This window comes from Lactuca virosa, chromosome 9 (assembly GCF_052849685.1).
Source record: "Lactuca virosa cultivar CGN04683 chromosome 9, Lactuca_virosa_CGN04683_v6, whole genome shotgun sequence".
In the NCBI taxonomy this organism is placed as follows: domain Eukaryota; kingdom Viridiplantae; phylum Streptophyta; class Magnoliopsida; order Asterales; family Asteraceae; genus Lactuca; species Lactuca virosa.
In genome coordinates this window covers 74,076,791-74,097,097 of record NC_136434.1, presented here as the reverse complement: position 1 = coordinate 74,097,097, position 20,307 = coordinate 74,076,791, and the positions used below count along the sequence as shown (strand labels likewise).

The 20,307-nt window shown below is 36.6% G+C and overlaps 1 long non-coding RNA gene across 1 annotated transcript; it reads left to right on the top strand.

The window, feature by feature from the left end:
• Positions 1-529: 529 nt before the first annotated feature.
• On the top strand, positions 530-17,171 carry LOC145137384 (uncharacterized). The gene is made up of 3 exons (XR_013721046.1): positions 530-15,047; positions 16,821-16,853; positions 16,925-17,171. It is a non-coding gene; the product is annotated as an uncharacterized LOC145137384 (long non-coding RNA).
• The last annotated feature ends 3,136 nt before the right edge of the window (positions 17,172-20,307 follow it).

The window sequence follows — 20,307 nt, the reverse complement described above, 5'->3', positions numbered from 1 at the left end:
AATATTAATTTCTTATATAAAGCGGAAGAATTAATATACATATCTTATACTATATTATAAAGCATATTAGTCATATCTTGAATTTTAAGAGATATAAATTACAAAGCTTTTTATACAAACCAATTATGCATAATTATCATTAATACTTGCCAAATGTTTGAAGACTTGAATTAAGGAAGGTTATTAAGAAATTTAATTTTAAGCAAAATGATAATTTTAAAATATTGAATTCATGTATATAAATTAATTTAAATTTCTTAAACTAGACACCAATATTAATTAATTTAAATAAAATATATAAACATGCAATATAAACATGAGGTCTAAACATAAATATTTTATTTAAAAGTGCTAATTTTTTACCTAATAACTAATAATTAAATCCAATACTTATTACCCTGTAAGAAAACTATACTATATTATAAAGCATATTAGTCATATCTTGAATTTTAAGAGGTATATGTTACAAAGATTTTTATACAAATCAATTATGCATAATTATCATTAATACTTGTCAAAAGTTTGAATACTTGAATTAAGGAATGTTATTAAGAAATTTCATTTGAAGCAAAATGATAATTTTAAAATATTAAATTTATGTATATAAATTAATTTAAATTTCTTAAACTAGACACCAAGTGATAGGACCTTGTAGGATTGAGTATAGGGGGTGTATAGCCACCTTGAGTGTGTGTGCGGCAATGGGTGTGCGGCCCAATGGGTGTGCGGCCGTACACTCATGAAATGAGGTGCCTTCGAAGTGTTCTCAAGGTCCGTACTCACATCTACGAAGTGTTCTAGGTCTATACTCAATTGTGGTGCAAGATAGGGGTCTTAGAAGTGGGTTTGCGGCCCTATGATGAATGTGTGGTCGCACACTAGGGTGTGTGGTCGCACAAGGGGTGTGTGCGGCTGTACACAGGTGTGTGCGGTCGTACACCCCACGAAATGATGCCCAAATTGTCAATTCCAAGGTGCAACAAGGCTAGAGGCATGTCTATATCGAATATGTAAGTCAAACTCTCACTTTGGAGGGTGTTTTAAGGGTGTGCGGCCGCACTCACTTCTAAACACGAAGATCATGACAATTTTGCACCCATAAGGCTTAGATAAGGTGGTCTTTTATGGATTGCAAGTTAGAGAAAGAAGTACTCACGTTCTTGAAGCTTTGGAAGGTTCAAAGTTGGATAAACTTGAGAGAATAGAGTAGTGTGCTGCCAAGGAGTGAAAAGAATGAAGGGGAAAGGAGTCCATCCTTTATATAGGGGTGAGAGTGCTGCCCAAAAGTGAGTGTGCTGCCAAGGGAGTGGGTGTGCGACCGCACACCCATGTGTACGGCCGTACACTCCTACAAGAGGTGTGTATGGCCCGATTTTCTCGCTATGCTACACTCTGATCCATCCCTAAACTCAACCTTGGTCACATACAAGTTTAGAACCCTTAAATAGCACCAGAAACCAACAAAACAAGTTGATTATTGATTGAATTGACTAAGTGTACAAGATAGAAGTTCCGGGTTGTTACAATTATTATTAACATTAAAAATATCTTTTTTGTTCGTTTGGACTATTTTTGTGTAAGGTCCTAGAAAGGATCTTTACCAGTAATCAATCAACAAACAATCACAATAGAAGGGAAAGAAGGAAAGAAATCGAGCTTGCACACGTTTATATTCATAAAAACGTCAGGTACAACTCGATGGAACACTCTATAAACGCAATGGCATCAACTACCACATAATGACGTATACCTCCGCTATTTATACTGGACAAGACCGTAAACAGGGTTTACGGCCGTAAACTCTGTTTACGGTCGTAAACACACTTTCTGACTGTAATCACCTAAACAACCCACAAAACGTATTACAGACTCATACTGAACTTATTACATTGAAAGCCTAGACCAAACCATTAATTGGACCCTTCAATCTCCCCCTTGGTTTGGTGCTAGCTTGGACTCAGCTTTTGTCGACCACCAGCACATCGGATTTTCCCATCGCTCCGTTCCACATCTCTTTCTCGATAATCTCAGCAACCATCGAGGTGTACTCCTTTGCAGCGGACTCAAAAAGTTCTTCAGCCACTATGATCTGATGAATGGAGAGCTGATGAATATCCCACTTGCCAAATTGAAGCAAATCCCTTTTGTCATATAAGCGAATACAATTGTCTTTAAACTTGATGACAACAACAGCTGTGGATTCATCATACACCCAATATAGCATGGATGCGAGAGATCCATCTGGATAATTTTGAAGAACGGGAACCTGCTTCACTTGAGCAGTAGCGGGCCACATTACTGAACGAAGTGGCTTACTTGTTTTGGGATCAATGACGCTAGGGTAAATCTTGATTATAGACTCACCAGTCTTCATCGAAGGGAAGCCCTTAGCTACTTGATCTTCCAAAAAAGATTTGAACTGAGTCGCCCTGGGATTGTTTGATGGATTTGAGAAAGGAGCCTTGGACAGCTCCGTAAGATCAATCCTCGTGAAAGAATGAAAACCGTGAGCATCTTTGTATAATTCAGTGTTGCCGCTCTTTCTCTTCACCATAAACATATTCATTGTGTCATGGAATCCCCACGAAATGATTCCTGACCTATCACCGTAAACGTCTCTGAAACGATGTTCGCCCAGATCCGTAACGGTGATCTTTTGTTGATCCCAAGGGGCATTATGTTCTGAGCTCCTTTTGAATAAAAGTTGACCCTTTTCAGCTGACTGGGCCAATTTAGCGTGTTTCAATGCCAATATACTTGGAGCTTGAGCCGGTGCCTTTTTAAAACGGTTAACAACGGTGGTTGATTTTGTAGTTCGTGGAGCTATGGGAGCATCTTGGTCGGGAAGATAGATCTTTGGCTCGTCAACGGGTGACTTGAATTCGTCGCCAAATTTATCTTCCAGCTTCTTCTTTAGATCGTAGTAGCTGGCGGTCAGTAAGCCAAAATGTGTCTGAAGGTCTGTAATTTGCTTCGACTTCAGAGCTTTGTCTTCAATAAGTTCGGCGACTTGAATATTGAGCTTTGTATTCTCAGATTGAAGATCTGTGACTTTGATATTCAGCTCAATATTTCTCTGATCTAAATCAACATTTTTCTGATTCAGAGCATCGATCTCTTTCTGGAGTCCAAGAAGTGAAGGATTCTCTTCTCCTGAGCTGTCACCCCCAATAGAAATTCCTTTGCCGCGTGGGGGAGGCGTTGTAAATTGTTCTACGGCCAAGAGCCTGGCTAGCTTAACTGAGGCAGCATCATGGTCTGGCCTGGGAGGAGAGAAATCTGTGGGGAAGGAAGATCCACCAGTTTCATAGAAGGTACTAGGACCTTCACTGATAGGTTCAGATGAGACGATAACAGGAGTTGTTGTTGGTGGAGCTGTAAAACTTTGAAGTGAACCCGAGTCAAGAATTCCCTGTCTAGGGTCAAGTCTTCGTCTTTTAGTTGGAGGAGGAGAGGCTTGTGTAGTTGTATGATCACTTTCCAAAGGCTCAGAAGTAGGTAAAACAACATCAAGGGGAGGAATCCCTGATACAGTCACCATAGGAATTGGTATTTCCGCCGATGGATTGGTAGGAGGAGGCGTAGCTTCGAGAACATCTTCATTATCCCTTATCTCCGTTGCTGGATGAGCAACTTCATTGATATTGTCAAGCAGCGTGTTGAGGTTAACCCCAGTCATGAAATCTTCATTACTGCCGAAGTTGAGAGGAATTTCATCGTTATCGAATCATGTGAGGTCGAGGCCTTCGTACAAATCAGTCTCCGTTCCAGACCCCTCATTGTAATCTCCTTGTACTTGAACAGATGTCAATTCGTGTTCCTCAGCTACTTGAGCATTAGCAGCTGGAGTTTCTTCTTCATCACGATCTGACACTGTGATGACATCTTCAGAAACAACTCTCTCGGAGGAAGTGGGCTCGGATGACACCTTGTCAGATGTTCCATGAGATTCGGAGGATTCATCAATCTCAGCAAATTTTCCGAATTTCACCAGAGGATGTAATCCTTGGAATACGACTTTGCCCTTGCGATTTTGCTTAATAAGACCAATCGTGTGTGGACCTAATGACTTTATATCCAGATTGTCACCATCCTTGACCATTTCCGGGAACTGGTTGTCGATGAACACCTGAATAAATCTCGGATATAGCAAGAATGCATCTCTGGTCTCCCGGCTTATAGCGTTGATATTTACCAAGAACTCATCCAGAATGAACTTCGAGAAGTTGAATTTGATGCCAGCAGCCAAGGAAACGATTGCCCCTGTGTTCCTGAGAGAGATTTCATCAGCTCCTGATCTCCTCCCCGAGATACAGCTCACGAACACATGTGCCAAAAATCTCCAGTAGGGAGGCATAAGCTTCTTCACTGTGGGAGGGTAGATGCCCTCATATCCCATCCTTCTGAGAATCTTCTGAACATCATCAATCCTAATTTCAGTAGGAAAATCGGGTTGATCATCGATCAGCAGTGTTTCCCTGATATATTGCTCAGTGATTATGATCTTGCATCCTTTAACCACAGCTTTAACAGCGATCGCACCATTTTCTTTTGACATCTTGGCCGTCTGCCAGAACTCCCTGATAATGTTCTGATAAATAACTGGATTCATAGTGATGGCACAAGCCAGGCAGCACTCTCTTAGTCTGTAGATCATTGATCTGAAGTCTCCATGAGCAACAGGAGGTTCATCCAACACAATTGCCAGATTATGCATGTCAGCAAACTTAAGATTCGCCATTGATCTGCACTAAACCAGGCCAAGTAAGAAAACAAAGTATTTAAACAGTGAAAGCTTTAAGTTTTCTTAATTAAACAATTTTATTTTGGCCTTAAAAAGAATTATTTTGATCAAAAAATTGGAGTTTACGGTCAATATTGGTCAAATATGAGTTTACGGTTCAAAGTGGTCAAACAGAGTTTACGGTCCAAATTGGGTTTACGACCGTAAACCCATGCAGTGGTCACCTGACCGTAAACTGAGTTTACGGTCGTAAACTCAGATGAGTTTACGGTCGTAAGCCCAAAAGGAGTTTACGGTTCATGAATATCCCCAAACCGTAAACCCTCCCTAAACCGTAAACGCTGACGAACACTTAAACCCCGATTACTCCTCCAGTTTTAGTCGATTCGATGAACAGATAGCTTTTCCCCAGTCGGTTTTATCATACCTTCGAAGTGGACTAACTGATTTCGCAATATCTTCACAAAAATTTTCGAGGAGAGAGAGTAGAGAGAGAAGGGGTTTGCGGCTGTAAATGAAAAGGAGAGTGGAGAGGGTTTACGGCAGTAAACCCTTCCTTTTATACTTCCTTCGAGTTTAACTGTCTCCCACACAGTATTATGCACAGTCCAAATCCCGATTAAATTTTCAAAAATAAAACCTTTTGAGGATATTAAAATAAAAGTAAAATTAAAATTAAACTAAAAATAAAATAAACTAATTTCTAAAATTTAAGAATTAAAAGATTTAAAAAATAAATTTTTGACAATTATAAAAATAAAATAAAATTAAAATAAAATAAAAATAAACACAGACAAAATTTATCTCAAAATTCGCTGAAAAATTTTCTTGTGACACTGGGATCAAAGTTGTTAGACAGCCTTAATCCTCTTGTCGGTACCTTCTATCTTCACGTCTTTGTCTGGTCGATCGCCGGTATTGTGGTCCACTTAAACACGAAAAATTGTGACAAAATTAGGACATACTATTAATTATAAGACAAAGTGATCCTGAGTTCCTAGAAACTATTTCGTAAGGACCATTCAGCTGACGACGACCAAGGATATTGTTGTCCACCTAAATTAAGCAGCGAGATCTATAGACATCTGTAAGTGTTCAATTTTTAATTGTACTAGAACATGGTTCCCGCTTCCTGATATGCTCCAGTAATCAAGAACTTCCAGAATACTCCTTACATCGGGTGAGCAGCCAATCATTAAGAAAGAAGATAGATTTAGAATGCATATGCTATGCACCCAGGTCGGATCTCTTCCAATCACGCAGAGGATGGAACATATGACTAACTGAAGTTTTAGAGGGATTGAGAAGTAGAATGGTGCATATACTGTGTATCAGGTCGAATTATGAGTCACGCAAAGGAGACAGTATATGGCTAACAGATATAAAGAATTGCATAGATAGAAGATGCAGAGAAATAGAATTGCATATGTTACAGTCCAGGTCGGATTTTGAGTCACACAGAGGATGTAACGTATGACTAACAGACAGATAGAGAAAGAAAACAGTTTTCTACAGACCTAATTCATCGGAATTTACCAGTCGCCCCATCAATACCGGAATTAAGGACAGAATCCGCACATCGAGGAAAAGTTAATCCACGGTTCCAAGTACAGGTTCTTTAATGTGACCAGTAGATTCCCATATATATCTCCCTGCTCAACCTATCCAAGCGTCGTATTGTCAGGCTAAACGAATCTAACTAGGTCAAGATTTGTCAAGTCTATGAATTCCTTAAGTTCAACTCTGCCTAATCAAGTCCATTTAGAATCTTTCGTGCCTACCGATGCATCAAACCCAGAGCATAGACCCTTCAACTTTGGATACGTTACGCAGACTCAGATTGCCTGTTATCACTTGAAAATATCACTTCCCAATACTATATCAACAAGGAAAACAGTAAGCGACAATATTTTTGATTTTTCTGAATTTTTAATGTTTTTGGATTTTTGAATGTTTTCTGAAAAAAATAAAACAGAAATAACACAATTTTTGGATTATTTGATTTTTCAAATTTTTTTTTGGTTTTTGTTTATTTCTCCCCCTAAATTTGTGCATGGGTGAGAATGAAATGACTAAAATGCGCAAATTTAAACGAACCTAACCTAAAAAAAATTTAATCCTCAAAACAAATCATTTTTAAAAATCCCACAAGCACATCGAATCGAGCTTTGTTAAAGGGCTTGGTGAACAGATCCGCCACATTATTTGCAGTGTGAACCTGTTCTAGCCGAATGAGCGAGCGCTCATAACAATCTCTGATAAAATGAATTTTGATATCAATGTGCTTGGTTTTGGAATGTTGGACCGGATTTTTAGTGATTTGAATTGCGGCCTCATTATCACAGTGAATTGGGGTTTCTAGATAATTCAAACCGTAGTCCAACAACTGATGTTGGATCCAGATAACTTGAGAACAGCAGGCAGATGCAGCAACGTATTCCGCTTCTGCTGTTGAGGTAGAGACGATATGCTGTTTCTTGCACTGCCACGACACTAGCCTATCACCAAGGAATTGGCACCCTCCTGATGTTGATTTCATGTCAAGCTCACAGCCTCCATATTTACTGTCAGCAAAAGCATATAAATCAAATTCAGAATTCTTCGGATACCAAAGACCCAATTTTGGGCTGCCTTTGATATACCGAAAAATCCTTTTGACAGCAATAAGATGAGAGAGTTTAGGATTAGCCTGATAGCGAGCACATTGACACACTGCAAACACGATGTCGGGACGACTTGCAGTGAGATACATTAACGATCCGATCATCGATCGGTAGTGTGTCCGATCTACGGATTCGCCATTAATATCTGGATTCAGCAGGGGTCTTTCAGCCATTGGTGTCGATGCAGGTTTTGCGTCTTTAAACCCGAACTTCTCAAGAATATCCTCCACATACTTAGCTTGATGTAGCAGGATTCCGGTTGAATTCTGTTTGACCTGAAGCCCCAGAAACATGGTCATTTCACCCAGTGAACTCATCTCAAACCGCTTTTTCATCACGCCTTCAAATTCTTTGCAAAGTTGTGGACTGGTAGACCCGAAGATAATGTCGTCAACGTAGATCTGAACTAGTATCTGATCATTACCAACATGCTTGATGAATAAAGTTTGATCAATAGTGCTGCGAGAGTATCCATGCTCGAGCAAGTGCTTTGTCAGAGTCGCATACCATGCTCGAGGAGCTTGATGTAACCCATACAACGCCTTGTCCAACTTGTAGACATGATTAGGAAACTTTGAGTTAACGAACCCAGGGGGTTGATCAACATAAATTTCTTCCTTCACCTTGCCATACAAGAAGGCAGTGTTGACATCCATTTGGTAGACCCTGAAGTTCATGTAGGAAGCATATGCAAGAAAGATAAGAATTGCCTCCAATCGAGCCACGGGAGCATAAACCTCAGTATAATCAAGACCCTCAACTTGTCGAAAACCGCGAACCACCAACCTTGCTTTATTTCGCACTATTACACCATAATCGTCCTGCTTGTTACGATAGACCCAATGCGTGTCAAGAGACCTTTTGCCCTTTGGTAACTCAACCAACTTCTAAACCCCGAGCTTTTCAAACTGATTTAGCTCTTCATGCATCACATCTACCCAGCTGGGCTCATTCAAAGCCATGTCAACGTTCTTGGGCTCTATTTGAGATATAAAGCAAGAGTAGAGACATGCATTGACATCTCCACTCTGACTTCTGGTTTTAACTCCGTCACCCAGCTGGCCAATGACGTTATCGATCGACTGATCGCGTTGAATTCTTGAAGGAATGTCTTGGCTGATATCATTAAGTGAAACAGGAAGAATGTGGATGTTGAAACCTCCATCATTTGCTGATTGATCCACATTGGATGAATCTATTACAAACTCATTAGCAATTTCTTCAGGAAAGAGTAGTTCCATAAAAGTTGGATTGACAGCGAAAGCATTTCTAGACGTGAACTCTTTTTCAGTAGGGGTAAGAGGTGTAACATCAGCATTAGGAGTTCCATCATGAACTTTAGACTCTGGACTATTAGGTTGATCAGATGACTCCCCCTCAGGTGGAGCAGAGGACTCTCCCTCAGATGGAGCAGAGGACTCCCCCTCAACCGTTGGAGGTCTGTAGACAACTTCTTCGTCTTCGTCTTCAGAAACAATCTTCGAACCAGAAGAGGATCCATTTGAGCCATTTGAAGACACATTTAAGGATTTGAAAAGCGATGTGTAATCAAATAACCAGTCAGGACCCACTCGAGCGTCTGTTTCATTCTCCTCCAACCAGCGCATATCATTGTTAGGATCGAGACACTTAACACACGACTCTAAACACACACACAGCTCACGAAAAACAAGAACACAAGGATACCTTAGTCAAGTTGAAGCTTTGCATAGCTTCAACTGGCCTTCAGGATAATTGAAGAGAAGGCCAGGGTAACTAGGAAGGAGTTAAGATGAAATACAGATGCACAGTTGAAGCACAGGTGAAGATTGTTCCGTGGCTTCAAGTGGAAGATTGTTGAGTATGAATCCACAGAAATGTTGAGTGTGAATCCACAGAAAAGCTGGTCAAAAATGGCAGGAACAATGTGAAGTTGTGAAGCCACAATTGTTGAATGAAGACCCAGTTGTGTTTTTTGACTACTTCTGATTTCCATCTCTATATAAGAGATTATTCTGTATTTGTAACACTTGTATCTAGTGTAACAAAGAAAGAGTGCAGATTAGCACCAAGAAATAAAAACTCCAAGTTACCCTCGTGTGGACGTAGGTCAGAAATAGACCGAACCACCTTAAATCTTTGTGTTCTTGTTAATCTATAATTCGTGAGCTGAGAGAGAGTTTCGTGTTCGTGTCTCGATCCTAACAATCATAGGATTCAACAATATGCTTAGTCTTCTTGTTGTAAACCCTATATGCGGTGCGCATAGCATATCCTACAAAGTAACAATCATCGGCTTTGGCATTGAATTTAGGGTTGGATTCCAAGTGAAGAAGGGTGCAAGCGCAACCAAATACACGGAAATGGCTGACTGAAGGCTTGTGTCCATAGAGAATCTCGTACGGTGTCTTCATCTGAGCTTTGTTGATTAGAACACGATTATGCACGTAACAAGCAGTGTTAATCGCCTCGGCCCAAAAGAAAACAGGTAATTTGGAATCACAAAGCATTGTCCTTGCGGCGTCTTTTAAAGTTCTATTTCTCCTTTCAGCAATGCCATTTTGTTGAGGCGTGTGAGCAGAGCTGTATTGGCGCACGATCCCCCTTTCTGCGCAAAAATGGTCAAGAACCGCATTCTTGAACTCAGTTCCATTATCAGTACGAAGCGCCTTCACCTGGTTGTTGGTTTGTTTCTCAATCATCACCACGAACTTCTTTATCAGATCAGCAACCCCCGCTCTGTTGGATAAGAAGAAGACCCACGTAAACCGAGAGAAATCATCGATCACAACTAGACAGTACGAGCTTCTGTTGATGCTCAGGATGTTGATCGGACCAAATAAGTCCATATGTAATAATTGGAGCACCTGACTGATTGAGTTGACTTGCTTGGGCAGGTGTGGTTTTTTGTGATGTTTTCCTTGGGCACAGGACACACACTTCTCAAATGTAATAAAGTCTCTGACAGGTAAGCCTCGGACCATCTCATTCTTAGCAAGGCGATTCAGGTTTTTCGCGATAGCATGACCGAGCCGTCGGTGCCACAACATTGCGTTTTGTTCGGAGACTTTTGAAAATAGGCAAGTGACTTGTTCAGGTAGGTTACTGTTCATGTCAATAATGTAAGCATTCCGATCCCGCTTAGATTTGACGAGAATCCACTCTTCCGGGATGACAATGTCTGGCTTGAGAATCATGCATTCTTTATCGGTAAAATGGGTAGAATAGCCTTTGTCGCAAATTTGGGAAACACTCAACAAGCTGTGCTTTAACTCGGGAGCGAAGTTGACATTCTCAAAGCTTAGCACTCCATTGGTAACGGTTCCTCTCTGAGTGATCTTGCCACCATCTCTGCCCGCGAAGGAAACATACCCCCCATTAAAGGATTGAATTTCGCTCAGTTGGGAGATGTCTCCTGTCATATGCCGGGAGCAGCCGCTGTCGACGTACCAAGGACGGACGACATTCCTCCGCAACTGTCCCTGCAAAATGAGCGGGATCATTTAGATTTGGGAACCCAGGTCATCACTGTCCTGGGTTTCCTTTTCACTTTCTCTGATTTATCCTTTAATGATTTCAAATTAGGATCCTCATTCCTAATCACTTCAGAGGATGTAGATGATGGATTAGAAATTGATTTGGGCTTCCAATGATATTTAGGTTTTACAACATTCTCAGGTGGTTTTGAAATATGTTTCTTATGAGATTGCAATGAGCCTCTGGATGTTCTACCAGAAGTGGTTGAAGATCCATAATTGCTTTTTGACGAAACCGATCTTGGCGGAGCCTTGTTTGGTTTTGGCAAACTATTTTGAGCTTTGTTAGTGAAAACCTTTTTATTCTTTTGAAAAATAGCCCTTTTTCTGCTTCGATCATCTTTCCAATCATCATTTCGAGAACGAGCTCTTGAGGATTTTCTAATTAAAGACCTTCCTCGAGATTCGTTCTCTCCTCTTGGTGACATATAGTTCACAAAGATCCTATTTTGACAATTCCTAGCTATATGACCACCAACACCACAATTAAAACAATTCTGTTTATTATTTGAACTTGTACTACATTTCTCAGATTTATTTTCTTGACACACACTCTTACTCTTCTCAGAAGAACATGAATGAGAAATAGGTTGTGAGATAAGTGAGGGTGCCTCAGTTGGTGTGACTTGTGGAATTGATGGTTTTTCATGAGAATCACAAGCATCGGAATTACCAAACAGTTCATCAAACATATCAAAGAAATTAAATTCAACAGTATCAGATGTGGAAGCATCACACGAAACATTATCAGTCTTAACATCAGAAACACAAACTTTTTCATTTGAAACATAAACATCAGAATTAGAAACATTAGAATTAGAAACAGAAACAGAAACAGATTCTCCAGCTTCACGCTTTGCCTGATCTAATGGTTGATCTGCAGGGGAAGTAGAAATGTCAGTACTTTCAACATTAATAAATCCTCCTGAAACGAAACCAGATGGCTTGCCATAAACCATAAACGGTTCATTGGCAATCTCATCCTTGGATAAGGGTTGATATTGATATGTATGATTATAAAGAAGAGGTACACTATCAAATCCTAAACCCTTTGACTGATTTCGTCTGAACTGCATGCAGTGATCAATCATGTTGGCAACTACCTCGCTTGATCCATCAAATTTTCTAAAATCAAGATTTGCAGTTTCAAATTGTCTTTTCAATGTATCAAGCTCGGTAATTAACTCATCATTTTGTCTCTTAATATAATCATAAAGCTCACATTTTTCACTGTATTATGTTTGAATTCTCTTAAAGTCCTTTATTTTTGTCTCTAACTGGGCCTTAAGGGGTTTCTATCCTTTTGTAAGCTGATATCCCTCATATCTAAGGTCCTTTACTTCTCTACGTAATAATTGAATTTCATCATGAAGAATTTTAACATATTCATTACAAGCCTGAGAACAAGACGGTAGATTTACCTCACTTTTCCTGGGCTCGGAAGTAGAAGATACCATCAGAGCAAACTGCAGCTCCATCATTTCTGCTTCGGGATCAGCTGCATCATTCTTCAAGGAAGCAACATCAATCTGAGCTAGGTGAGCATTTTCCGGCCCTGAAATATTAAAAGCCTGAATCTGGTCCTCCCAGTCAAAGGACTGAGCGACCATAGCAGTTTCACCATTAACCGCAGCCCCTGCACGGTTGTTTCCCACTGCAACTATCGTCCTGTTGTTGTTCGTCCTACGATTTGGCTTTGGACACTCATGAGCAAAATGACCCGGCTCGTGGCAGTTGAAACATCGCAGCGTGCCCTTGTTGAATCCCACCTTCTTGTCAGCATTCATTCCCTAGTTGCTCTTCCCTGTCTTCTTAGCAAACTGCTTGGCCCTGAAAACAGCCATAGCAATCTGCCATGTGATGTCCATCTTTTCCACGTCTTCAGGATGAATCTGATCCAGGTAAGCAAAATGACAGCTGAGGTGGAAGATCTCCAGCCACAAAAGCATTGTAGCAGTTAACAAGCCCAGTGGCTAGAGCCAGATTTTCATCAGTGTCTTTTGTGTTTGAGGAAGAGGCTACAACTGGCACATTTGGATGGGGAACAGCTTGTGGAGTGACAAATGGCTGACTTTGAGAGTGAGGAATGGATGATGCAGCAGCAAAGGTTTGAATCTGAGGTTGTTGAGCAGCAAAAGCTTGACCTGAGGAAGTCATGATTGATGAGAGAGCATTGTTGGATGAGATTCCAAGATTTGCAGTAGAGTACGAGTTCACATGGTTTATTTCTCTCTGTTTGTCATCAATATCACAAGCTTTGATGATCGCCATGATTTCAGCAAGAGTGAGGCGATTTAGATCCTTGGTCTTCTTAATCACAGCAACATTCATGTCCCATGATCTGGGAAGAGCATTTAGAAGCTTCTTGTTAATTTCTGACTTGTTCAAGAAAATCCCAGATATGTTCATGTCAGTGGTGAGAGTTGTGAACCGCTGCAGCTGGGCCTCAAGAGTCTCTCCTGGAATGTAGTTGAACATATTGAACTTTTGTCTCAACATGTCCTGACGACTCTCCTTCATATCTTCATTGCCCACATATACCTCAATTAGGGCTTCCCACAAATCCTTAGCTGAAGTGTATTCTCGGAAACCTTGAGCAATATCAGGAGATAATGCCATGGTTAGAGTGGCTAAAGCCCTTTCCTGCTCTTCAACTTTCTCAAACTCCTCATCAGTGTAGTTTTCAACAGCCTTGTCAATCACTTGGCCTCCGACTGTCATAGTGATTCAAACAGGGCCTCTAAGAATGCTTCTCCAGACTTTGAAATCCTTCATCTTAATGTATTTTTCAATTCTGTACTTCCACTCAGGAAAACCATCGGCAGACATTAATCTTGGAATACGCGTAGTAGTGTCCATGACAGTATCAAGTTCGTGAAAATGATTTTGACTTTGAGATTCCATTTGAAATTAAAGCAAATTAAAGTCACAAAGTAGTTTACGGTTGATGATGATTATGACCGTAAACTGGGTTTACGGATGAGCAGTTTACGACCGTAAACTAGGTTTACGGTTGGACTGTTTACGACCGTAAACTGGGTTTACGGTTGGGCTGTTTACGGTTTAAGCGTTTACGGTTTAAGCGTTTACGGTTTAAGCGTTTACGGTTTAAGAAGCTTAGTTTACGGTTGTTGAAGATTCACAGTTTACGGTTCTTCAAGATCTTGAGTTCACAACCGTAAACAGGGTTTACGGTTGGCAGTAAACTCTCAGAATGCCTTCAAAAACTCGTTTTTGCAATAAATGCAGTTCCTTTAACCCCGAAAACACTGAAACCAGTCTCGAACACTAAGAAAAACAGTCTAAGTAGCCCAAATCTCGACTGAATGAAGCTTTGACACCGGTTTTTGCTCTGATACCAATTGTAAGGTCCTAGAAAGGATCTTTACCAGTAATCAATCAACAAACAATCACAATAGAAAAGAAAGAAGGAAAGAAATCGAGCTTGCACACGTTTATATTCAGAAAAACATCAGGTACAACTCGATGGAACACTCTGTAAACGCAATGGCATCAACAACCACATAATGACCTATACCTACGCTATTTATACTGGACAGGACCGTAAACAGGGTTTACGGTCGTAAACGTGTTTACGGCCGTAAACTCTGTTTACGGTCGTAAACACACTTTCTGACTGTAATCACCTAAACAACCCACAAAACGTATTACAGACTCATACTGACTTATTACATTGAAAGCCTAGACCAAACAATTAACTTGACCCTTCATTTTGTGTTATTTTCTTTTCATTCAGACACGTCTACGATGAGCTGGTAATTATCTACATCTTAGTTTTTGTTATTTTTTGTTATATTTACAAATTTATATGTTTATCAATATTTAGGTAGATGAATTTTTGAAAATGCTGGACGAAGAAGTTTTGAAGACGGAAACATTTTTTATAAACAAAGAAGCGACATCTTAGTTTTTGTTATTTTTTGTTATATTTACAAATTTATATGTTTATCAATATTTAGGTAGATGAATTTTTGAAAATGCTGGACGAAGAAGTTTTGAAGACGGAAGCATTTTTTATAAACAAAGAAGCGGAGCTTTTGAAGAGAGGGAAAGTAACGAAATTAAACTTGATCATTTTCGACATTCAAAGAAAAATTAATAAAGGTTAGCACCCGTTCCGCTATTTCCATGCACAATTACGCCTTGAGTGTGAAACCATTTTTTTATGATAAATTCTAATTCATTAAATTAATTATCATTGTACAATGAGATTGAAAATGCAGATATTGTGCACATCACCTCTAGCATACAAAATCAGAAAGATTATCTAAATCGAATCATCCAAAACCAACTAATGAAAAAAAAATAAGAAAAAAAAAACTTGTCTTGGCTATCTTTTGGACAAAGGATGTTGATGCGTCAGTTAGTTGGGATGAAAGTGGGGTTAGACTCAGACCCGATTGGAATCGCACATGGAAAATCTAGAAACCGGAGTTGAACGATTATAAGATCCGAGAATCGGACCGTAATAAATAAGACGGCTTCAGTTCGGTTCTAGGTATCAAACCATCGGACCGGGTAAAATGGTTATTAAATCGGTTGGAACCGAAAATTGTTGATTAGAACCAGACCCAGATAGACCCAAAAACCCGAAAATATAAATACAAAAATCTAAATATTAATTTCTTATATAAAGCGGAAGAATTAATATACATATCTTATACTATATTATAAAACATATTAGTCTTATCTTGAGTTTTAAGAGGTATAAGTTACAAAGCTTTTTATACAAATCAATTATGCATAATTATCATTAATACTTACCAAAAGTTTTGAAGACTTGAATTAAGGAAGGTTATTAAGAAATTTAATTTTAAGCAAAATGATAATTTTAAAATATTAAATTCACGTATGTAAATTAATTTAAATTTCTTAAACTAGACACCAATATTAATTAATTTACATTAAATATATAAACATGCAATATAAACATAAGGTGTAAACATAAATATTTTATTTAAAAGTGCTAATTTTTTACCTAATAACTAATAATTAAATCCAATACTTATTACCGTGTAAGAAAACTATACTATATTATAAAGCATATTAGTCATATCTTTAATTTTAAGAGGTATATGTTACATAGATTTTTATACAAATCAATTATGCATAATTATCATTAATAGTTGCCAAAAGTTTGAATACTTGAATTAAGGAATGTTATTAAGAAATTTCATTTGAAGCAAAATGATAATTTTAAAATATTAAATTTATGTATTTAAATTAATTTAAATTTCTTAAACTAGACACCAATATTAATTAATTTACATTAAATATATAAACATGCAATATAAGCATAAGGTTCTAAACATATAAATTTTATTTAAAAGTGCTAATTTTTTTACACAATAACTAATAATTAAATCCAATACTTATTTCCCTGTAAGAAAACTATTCGTCAAAAGAGTTATTTATCTCCTCCGCTTTGCGCGGACACACATCTAGTATATACATATCAGGTTCTCATCGATCTGAAGTGGAAGGATTAATATAGAGGTACTAGGGTACAACCTTAGATGCACACAAACTTTTACCACAACATCATGCATATACTTTTCCTCAATCAATGTTTATTCCTCGCTAAGGTCAGCCTACATGAACTCCTCTATAATTAAGCACCCTTATGTGACTCTTTCTCTCTCTCTCTCTCTCTCTCTCTCTCTCTCTCTCTCTCTCTCATAAAGGTGAAGTTTAAATCAGAAGTTGAATTTACATGTAATCCTGGATGGAAAGAAGAGTATGTTTGCTACTCAATATTGAAGAAACAAATTAAGAGAGTCAAACACTCACTACACTATGTAATTTTTGCTTCATTGTACATATATTAATGTTTTCCTTTTTTAGATTCATGGAACTAATTTTTTGATATGTTTATAGCGAGAATCTGAAGATCACGTCTAGGATGAGCTGGTAATTATCTAGATCTTAGTTTTTGTTATTTTTTGTTATATTTACAAATTTATATGTTTATCAATATTTAGGTAGATGAATTTTTGAAAATGTTGGACGAAGAAGTTTTGAAGATGGAAGCATTTTTTATAAACAAAGAAGCGGAGCTTTTGAAGAGAGGGAAAGTAACGAAATTAAACTTGATCATTTTCTACATTCAAAGCATAATTAATAAAGATTAGCACCCGTTCCACTATTTCTATGCACAATTACACCTTGAGTGTGAAACCATTTTTTTATGATAAATTCTAATTCATTAAATTAATTATCATCGTACAATGAGATTGAAAATGCACATCACCGCTAGCATACAAAATCAGAAAGATTATCTAAATCGAATCATCCAAAACCAAATAATTTAACAAAAATAAGAAAAAAAAACTTGTCTTGGCTCTCTTTTGGACCAAGGATGTTGATGCGTCAGTTAGTTGGGATGAAAGTGGGGTTAGACTCAGACCCGATTGGAATCGCACATGGAAAATCTAGAAACCGAAGTTGAACGTTTATAAGATCCGAGAACCGAACCGTAATAAATGAGACGGCTTCAGTTTGGTTCCAGGTATCAAAGCATCGGACCAGGTAAAATGGTTATTAAATCGGTTGGAACCGAAAATTGTTGATTAGAACCAGTTACTGGTTTTAGACCCAGATAGACCCAAAAACCCGAAAATATAAATACAAAAATCTAAATATTAATTTCTTATATAAACGGGAAGAATTAATATACATATCTTATACTATATTATAAAGCATATTAGTCATATCTTGAATTTTAAGAGGTATAAGTTACAAAGCTATTTATACAAATCAATTATGCATAATTATCATTAATACTTGCCAAAAGTTTGAAGACTTGAATTAAGGAAGGTTATTAAGAAATTTAATATTAAGCAAAATGATAATTTTAAAATATTAAATTCATGTATATAAATTAATTTAAATTTCTTAAACTAGACACCTATATTAATTAAATTACATTAAATATATAAACATGCAATATAAATATAAGGTCTAAACATAAATATTTTATTAAAAAGTGCTAAATTTTTACCTAATAACTAATAATTAAATCTAATACTTATTACCCTGTAAGAAAACTATACTATATTATAAAGCATATTAGTCATATCTTGAATTTTAAGAGGTATATGTTACAAAGACTTTTATACAAATCAATTATGCATAATTATCATTAGTACTTGTCAAAAGTTTGAATACTTGAATTAATGAATGTTATTAAGAAATTTCATTTGAAGCAAAATGATAATTTTAAAATATTAAATTTATGTATATAAATCAATTTAAATTTCTTAAAATAGACATCAATATTAATTAATTTACATTAAATATATAAACATGCAATATAAACATAAGGTCTAAACATATATATTTTATTTAAAAGTGCTAATTTTTTTGCATAATAACTAATAATTAAATCCAATACTTATTTCTCTGTAATAAAACTATTCGTCAAAAGAGTTATTTATCTCAGCCGCTTTGTGCGGTCACACATCTAGTCAGGTTCTCATCGATCTAAAGTGGAAGGATAAATATAGAGGTACTAGGGTACAACCTTAGATGCACACAAACTTTTACCACAACATCATGCATGTACTTTTCCTCAATCAATGTTTATTCCTCGCTAAGGTCACCCTACAGGAACTCCTCTATAATTAAGCATCCTCATGTGACACACTCTCTCTCTCTCTCTCTCATAAAGGTGAAGTTTAAATCAGAAGTTGAATTTACATGTAATCCTAGATGAAAAGAAGAATATGTTTGCTACTCAATATTGAAGAAACAAATTAAGAGAGTCAAACACTCACTGCACTATGTAATTTTTGCTTCATTGTACATATGTTAATGTTTTCTTTTTTAGATTCATGGAACTAATTTTTTGATATGTTTATAGCGAGAATCTGAAGATCACGTCTATGATGAGCTGGTAATTATTCAGATCTTAGTTTTTGTTATTTTTTGTTATATTTACAAATTTATATGTTTATCAATATTTAGGTAGATAAATTTTTAAAAATGTTGGACGAAGAAGTTTTGAAAACGGAAGCATTTTTTATAAACAAAGAAGCGGAGCTTTTGAAGAGAGGGAAAATAACGAAATTAAACTTGATCATTTTCGACATTCAAAGCATAATTAATAAAGGTTAGCACCCGTTCCGCTATTTCCATGCACAATTACGCCTTGAGTGTAAAACCCTTTTTTTTATGATAAATTCTAATTCATTAAATTAATTATCATTGTACAATGAGATTGGAAATGCGGATATGGTGCAGATCACCGCTAGCATACAAAATCAGAAAGATTATCTAAATCGAATAATCCAAAACCAAATAATTCAACAAAAATAAGAAAAAAAAAATTTGTCTTGGCTATCTTTTGGACCAAGGATGTTGACGCGTCAGTTAGTTGGGATGAAAGTGGGGTTAGACTCAGACCCGATTGGAATCGCACATGGAAAATCTAGAAACCGGAGTTGAACAATTATAAGATCCGAGAACCGGACCGTAATAAATGAGACGGCTTCAGTTCGGTTCCAGGTATCAAACCATCAGACCGGGTAAAATGGTTATTAAATATGTTGGAACCGAAAATTGTTGATTAGAACTGGTTTTAGACCCAGATACACCCAAAAACCCGAAAATATAAAAAAAAAAATCTAAATATTAATTTCTTATATAAAACGGAAGAATAAATATACATATCTTATACTATGTTATAAAGCATATTATATCTTGAATTTTAAGAGGTATAAGTTACAAATCTTTTTATACAAATCAATTATGTATGATTATCATTAATATTTGCCAAAAGTTTGAAGACTTGAATTAAGGAAGGTTATTAAGAAATTTAATTTTAAGCAAACTGATAATTTTAAAATATTAAATTCATGTATATAAATTAATTTAAATTTCTTAAACTAGACACCAATATTAATTAATTTACATTAAATATATAAACATGCAATATAAACATAAGGTCTAAACATAAATATTTTATTTAAAAGTGCTAATTTTTTACCTAATAACTAATAATTAAATCCAATACTTATTACCCTGTAATAAAACTATACTATATTATAAAGCATATTAGTCATATCTTGAATTTTAAGAAGTGTATGTTACAAAGATTTTTATACAAATCAATTATGCATAATTATCATTAATACTTGCCAAAAGTTTGAATACTTGAATTAAGGAATGTTATTAAGAAATTTAATTTGAAGCAAAATGATAATTTTAAAATATTAAATTTATGTATATAAATTAATTTAAATTTCTTAGACTAGACACCAATATTAATTAATTTACATTAAATATATAAACATGCAATATAAACATAAAGTCTAAACATATATATTTTATTTAAAAGTGCTAATTTTTTTACACAATAACTAAT